The sequence below is a fragment of the Vidua chalybeata genome, chromosome 25 (genome assembly GCF_026979565.1).
Source record: "Vidua chalybeata isolate OUT-0048 chromosome 25, bVidCha1 merged haplotype, whole genome shotgun sequence".
Taxonomy (NCBI): Eukaryota; Metazoa; Chordata; class Aves; order Passeriformes; family Viduidae; genus Vidua; species Vidua chalybeata.
In genome coordinates, this window is record NC_071554.1 from 5774232 (window position 1) to 5781375 (window position 7144).

A 7144-nucleotide genomic window follows, 5' to 3' on the forward strand; every position below is an offset into this window, starting at 1 on the left:
CCCGTTCATCCTCCTCCGTCTCCCCTTCGTCCCCGGTTACCGCCGAGGGGACTCCACCCCCACCATGGGGACATCGCCAGGACTGGGGGGATGGCCAGGAGCTCTGGCTGGGCTAGAAGCAGCCCGTGGGAAGGGGACATGGAAATCCAGAAGGGTTTGGGTTGGAAGGGACCTTAAATCCCATCCAGTGCCACCCTGCCCTGGCAGGGACACCTCCCACTGTCCCAGGTGCTCCCAGCCCCAGTGTCCAGCCTGGCCTTGGGCACTGCCAGGGGTCCAGGGGCAGCCCCAGCTGCTCTGGCAATTCCAGCCCAGCCCCTCCCCACCCTGCCAGGGAACAATTCCCAATTCCCAAGATCCCATCCAGCCCTGCCCTCTGGCACTGGGAGCCATTCCCTGGCTCCTGTCCCTGCAGGCCTTGTCCCCAGTCCCTCTGCAGCTCTCCTGGAGCCCCTTCAGGCCCTGGGAAGCTGAGTGGAGCCTCAGGAAGTTCAACAATGTGAAAGGGCAAAGTTTTGGCCCCGTGGAGAACAATCCCAGACTCCAATACGTGGTGGCAGCCACTCAGCTGGAAAAGAGCTCCAGAAAGGCCCTGGGGTGCTGCTGGGCGCCGGGGGGAGCACGAGGCAGCAGCGAGTCCCTGCTGCAGAAGGTGAGAGGTGTCCTGGGCTGCACCAGGCCGAGCGAGGGGATCCCGTGGTCACCACTGGTGAGGCCACCCCAGTGTTTTGTCCACTGGGCTCTCCAGAACAGGAGAGATGTGGGTGAGCTGGAGGGACTCCAGCAAAGGGCCACGAGGGTAATGAAGGGTCTGGAGTACCCCGTGTATGAGGAAAGGCTGGGAGGCTGGGGCTGATCGGCCTGGAGGGGGGTTTGGGGGATCTCACTGACACATAGAAACACCCACTGCTCTACCAAGCCACTGGAGGAGTTTGTCAGGTTGGCTGAGCTTGGCTTCCCCTGATCTGTCATCCTAAATGTGCCTGGAAATGCTTCCCAGGATTAGCTCCATCACCTTCCTCGGGACTGAGGTGAGGCTGATGCATCCACAATTCCCTGAGTCCTGCCTGCCCTTCTGGAAGGTGGAAGTGACATTTGGTTTCCTCCAGCCTTCCAGACTCTTCTCTCCATCCCCAGGATCAGTGAAAGGTTGCTGAGAGCAGCCTCACAATGCCACCAGTCCCTCCCTCGCCACTTGGGGCACCCCAGCAGGACTAAAGTGGTTTTCAGTTTGCTGAAGCATGCCCTGGTCTGAATCCTGTCCCATCGAGGATCTGCCTTCCTTGGTGCAGCCTTTCCCCACGGGATCTCTGGATTCTCTGGAAGCAGGCTGGCAAGAGGCAAAGGCAGCATTCATTTTCTCTGCCTCAGCCATTCCCCACCTCGTGGAACAATGGACCTGTGTTTTACCTAACCTTGTCTTCTTCTCCTGCAGGAGCCCTTCTTGCTGGATTTGGCACCACACCTTCCAGCTCCAGCATTCCCACCACTCCCAGCAGACCCAGCAGCATGAGCCCAACTCCCCTGCAGGGCCAGACCCGGCTCAGGGGGCTGAGGGTGGCACAGAGCAGGTTTTTCCTGCTCTTCCTGCCCAGCCAGAGCCTGGCATGACCTCCCAGGGCAGTGAGTGCTCTGCCATGCATAATCCAGGGGCTGGGATAAACCGGGAGGTGCCAGCCCACTTCCAGACCCTAAATTTAGACAGAGGAGAAAGTCTGTGAGTATGTGACAGCAGCAGGCTTGGGGGCACAGGGCTGGGGACACATGTCCCCTGTGTCCTTGAGGAAGAGGAGGGTGTCACACTTCTTGCTCCAGAGGTAAAGCTCCGGGGTTTGGCCCCTGATCAGCAGCTGGCACAAATCACTAAAGGATTATCTGAGCCTCTGTGGGCTCCCAAAATCTGCTGGCAGAGCACAGCCCTGCAACAGGAGAGGTCAGCACCTGAAAACTGCGCTCTGATCTCAGCTGCTCTCCGGTTTCTCCTTTCCGGAGGGGCTGAGCCTGTGCGGGCACATCCTGCCCCGGGCACGGGTCTGGCAGCGCCCCGGGCCCCGGGACACGGCGGGCTGGCTCTGACACAGCCCCGGCACGGGTCAGGGGGGTCTGGCAGCTCCCGTCTCCTCCTGGCCGGGTGTCAGAGCCCCGTGACATCCGCAGCGGGAACGTCCTTCGGTCCATGTCCCCTCGGGAAGGACAAATTGGCCGGGCAGGTGTTTGTCCCCTCGGTCCTACTGTCCTTGCAGGCACATGAGCTCGCTGGCACGCCAGGAGCAGGAATCCTTCCATGCACCCTGGAGGGACCAGTCCCGCCCCCGTCACTGTCCCCTGGTCCCTTTGATGATGCCACCAGATGGCAGTGCCGGAGTGAGGCACTGCTGGACACCGGCGACGGTCACCGGGCTCCGTCCCTGCCGCTCCCGGAGCGCCACGGGCACGGCTGCCAGCAGGGAGAGGGTCCCCACCCGCCTGGCAGCGATGTCCCCCTACTGCCAGCACCCCCAGCATCAGCCCCCCGGTGCCCCGGTGTCGATGTCCCCGTGTCGATGTCCCCGTGTCGATGTCCCCGTGTCGATGTCCCCTTCCCGGGAGGGGCTGTGGGCAGCGAGGGCCGCCCCGGGCCGGGCGGGACCAGCGCTGTGACAGCCTTGTGACAGCAGTGTCACAAGTGACAGAGCCGTGACGGGCCCCACACAGACCAGTTCCACCTGGCCCTGCACCCAGGGAAATGTGGGATGTCACCAGAGCTCAGGGACGTGGGGCTGCCTCCAGCCATGCCAGCCCGTGTCCCACTGCTGGGAGCATCCCTGTATCCCAGGAAAAAACCTCTTCTTCCCCCTCTGCTTCTTGTCCTGCATCCCTCAGCATCCCCCAGGCATCTTTCCCCCGGAGTGATTCATTAGGGCACCCAAAACCTCAAGTATGGTTCATTTAGGGCTCAGGGCCCCATTTCTGCCCCCGTGGGGGGATTGTAGGGCCGGGGGAGCGGGAGAGGAGCAGCTTGCCAGGGATGCCTGGGAAAACAAATGCTCTCATGTGACTGTATCTGGGACAATACCAGCTTAGCTGTGGGTGCAGCCAGCAGGAATCCTGCTGCTCCCGAGCCCTGCTAGTCATGGATAAACCTACATTAGAGCAATTAATAATAATTAATAATTGGGTCTGCGTTTGGAAAAGCAGCTAAAGGCAGCAGTGCTCTCCAAAGCATTGTCTAGACAGGGAAATGCAGCCACGGCACAAGGTACAATTTTGGGGTGACGGGTTTGGGGTTGACAAAGCCCTGGTCTGTGGGGCTGCCCCGCCTTTGGCATCCTGGGGGCTCCAGGGTGGGATTTAGGGCACACAGGACCCTTCCCCTCAGCCCCCAGCTGCAATCAGGCACATCCCAGCCTTGGGGATTGGGGGTCCCCCTGCGCACCCTGTGCTGCAAGGAGGGGCAGGAATGGAGCCCCCCAAGAGCCTTTGCTCAGCTCTGCTGCCTCCCTCGAGGTCTGAAGCCCCCAGGTGAGAATGGGGACAAGCACAAAGCCAGGCTGGGATGGGAAGGATGAGAGCAAAAGGGCTGAGATGGAAGCAGCCCCTTCCCCTGGTCCGAGGATGTCCCTGAGGCAGGCGGGGAATTGGTTTTCCACTAAGCTGCTCTGTAATAAACAGAGACACAGGAGCAACGGGCAACTGCTCGGCCTTTAATTACAGCCAGCCAGGGTGCTCAGGGTCACAGGAGCCAGCATTCAGAGCCAAGGAAATGAGGGGGATGGTTTTCAGGAGGAACACTGCAGGAATCTGCAGAACCTTCTGTGCCTGAGCTCCTTTGTTGTCATTTCATCCACCAGGACCCTCCTGTCTTCCGAGCCCAGAACATCTCAAACCCCAGAATTGTGGATAACAGAATGTCCTGAGCTGGAAATCCACAAGGATCACCAATCCCAGCTCCTGTCCCTGCCCAGACAGCCCAACAATCCCAGCCTGGGCATCCCTGGAGCAGTGTCCAAACGCTCCTGGAGCTCTGGCAGCCTCGGGGCCATGCCCCTTCCCTGGGAGCCTGATGGAGCAGAGCTGCCCAGCACAGGAGCCTGATGGAGCCCCAAAAAACCCTCTGAGCCCTCTGACAGCCTCCCCGCCCTCTGGCATTGCTTCTGGGAAACTCACTGAGCAACTGGGACCCTCTTCAAGCACCTTTTGCCACTTTGAGATGTCGTAAAGGCCACTGGGGTGACACAGGGGCTGAGGGGCCGTCACTAAACCTGTCCCTTGTCATCGTGCTGGGGTCTTCTCCCCACAGCCCCTCCCGTCCAGGGGGATGAAGGGCTGGAAACGCTGTCCTTTTGTCCTGGTTTATCCTGGGCTCCCAGACACAGGCACGGGCTGGGAAAGCTGCGGTGTCTCCCCACTGAGCTCGGACAGATGCTGTTTGTCTTTCTCCTGGCGGTGCCCAGACGCCAGCCTGGTGATGGATGGTGGTGTCACAGCAGAGACTCTGTGCTGTCACAACCACTGGGTCTCTCATGGGCTGGAAAATTTGGGGGGTTACTCCACCGTGAGCTGCATTTTCTTCCCCAAGGATCTGAGTCGCAGGGGTGGCGGGGGGGAGCCTGCAGGAGGAAGCAGCAGGGTGAGACCTTGCTCTGAAGGTGTCCTTGGTCCACCTGGCAGGAGGAGCTGCTTCTTCCCTTCCCTTCCCTTCCCTTCCCTTCCCTTCCCTTCCCTTCCCTTCCCTTCCCTTCCCTTCCCTTCCCTTCTGCCTGCTCCTGCTTGGACCCTCAAGACTCAATTTTCTTTCCTGGTGTCCAAAGCCACCCAAAGTCACCCAACATCACCCAAAACCACCCAAAGACACCCAAAGCCACTCAAAGACATCCAAAGACACCCAAAGACACCCAGTGTCACCCAAAGCCACCCAAAGACACCCAAAGACACCCAAAGTCACCCAAAGTCACCCAAAGCCACCTAATGTCACCCAAAGTAACCCAAAGCCACCCAAAGTCACCCAAAGCCACCTAATGTCACCCAAAGTCACCCAAAGACACCCAGAGACACCCAAAGCCACCTAATGTCACCCAAAGTCACCCAAAGACACCCAGAGACACCCAAAGTCACCCAACACCACCCAAAGCTACCCAAAGCCACCCAACATCACCCAAAGCCACCCAAAGCCACCCAAAGACACCCAGTGTCACCCAAAGCCACCCAAAGTCACCCAGTGTCACCCAAAGCCACCCAAAGTCACCCAAAGCCACCTAATGTCACCCAAAGTCACCCAAAGACACCCAAAGACACCCAAAGACACCCAAAGTCACCCAGTGTCACCCAAAGACACCCAAATTCACCAGCCTTCCTCCAAATTCCCTCACGAGCCCCCCTGAGCCCCTCCACGCATTCCCCATGTCCCCTGACTGACAGGACATCTCCAGCTGGGTGCACAGGAGGCAGGGCAATGCTGTGGGGATGTAAATTTGGGAGAGCTGCCCAAGGCACGTGCGGTTTTTGAGCCTCTTCATCTGCAGCCTTAACGATTCTCCCTCTCGGAGAACGGTTAATGAGCCGTGGAGATCCAATTAGACTTCTCTGCTCGGCCTTTCACCTCCTTCTTGCCAGTTAAAACCAAAAAGAGAGAGAAAAACCCCCACGAGTGGCGGCGTGGAGACAATTAGATCCGTGTCAGCTTAATGAGTTCATGGACCCAGCAGAAATATCCCTGTTTGACAGCAGAGGCAGGAGCCGAGCTGAGCCCACCCCCGAGCCCTGTCCCCGCTTTGGGGTGCAGATGAGCCCTCTGTGGATTTTGGGTTTGCTGCCTGCACCCCGGGGGCTCACAGGGCTGTTTTTTTGTTAGCCACAGCAGCCAGCCGGCCTTTTCCACTGTTTTTCCAGGATCAGGGATGCTAACCATGTCCAGATGCTCCAGATGGGTGGGAGAACCGCGGGGTGGGAGCAGCCCTGGCGCTGCGAGGCGGCGAGAAGCGACTGGAACCCGCCGGGAGCAGCGGCCGCCGCCTGGGCGGCGCTGGGGCCCCGCGGGGTGACAGATGCCACCAGCACGGAGCTGGCCGTGTCCCCCCGGTGCTGGCAGCCCCCTCCCCGGGCCGCCGTGGCTGCGGCGGCGCTGCCAAGCCCCACGTGGCCGCGCCGAGCAGATTTTGCTTGGCTGCCTGGGCTAAATTTAGCCGCCTGTAAAAGGGGTTAGCGAGCAGCGCTGGAGCCAGTGGCACAGCTAAGAATGTCAACGTAAGAGCAGCCAGGGATAAAAAAAGCCCAGCCCGGGCGCTGGGAGCTGTGCACAAATCCCCGTGGCTGCGGGAGGTGGAGGCGGGCAGGGCTGCAGGCGGTGCCCGCATCTCCCGCTAGCGCCGGGCCGTGGCCGCTCGCTGTCCGCTCACCGTTTTCGGGCCGGTTTGCAGCGTCTCTGCGCTCAGCTGGGCACTCAGGGGTTGGACCGGGGTGGGTTTGGTGAAACCCCCGAGTTCTGGGGGCGGGGGTCACCCCTCTGTGCACAGGCAGGAGGCGCAAGGCGCTCCCGCGGGCCGGGAGGTGTTTGTGAGGCTCCACATCCCCATCCAGGCAGCTGGAAGTTACTGGAGCATGAAGAATAGATTTGAGCGCTTCTTTTTTTTGCCCATGAACACTTTTTTTTTGGGGGGGATGCTGCCTTTCTGCTCGGTTAACTCCAGCACATTTTTCCTCCCAACATTCCCCTCGCCACCCTGATCTGCAAGAACGGGGCAAATCCTGCCACACCCCAGCTTTTCCCACCATGCCCCAGCTCTTTCCACCCCATCCCAGCTCTTCCCATCCCATCCCAGCTCTTCCCAAGCCCTCCTGTGCTGCTCTGAGCTGTCCTGACCTTGCCTGGGCTCACTCCTGCCCAGAAATGTGGGATTTCAGTATCAGAGCCAATGCACAAGCAAGGTGGTTTCCTGAGCTAATTCCCAGAAATAATTTGCACGTTCTGCTGGTCCACTGGGGCAGGGGATGAATATTTTGGTGGCTGAGCCCCGAGAGAGGCACTTTGAGTCATTCAGTGCCCCTTTTATCCCACAGCTCCTGTGATGAACTGGCAGCAGGATGAGCCTCGGGCTGGGATTGCATCTTGCTGCAGGATCCACCTCACCTTTGGGTCAGGAAGGAGCTTCTGCTGCTGCAAAAACAG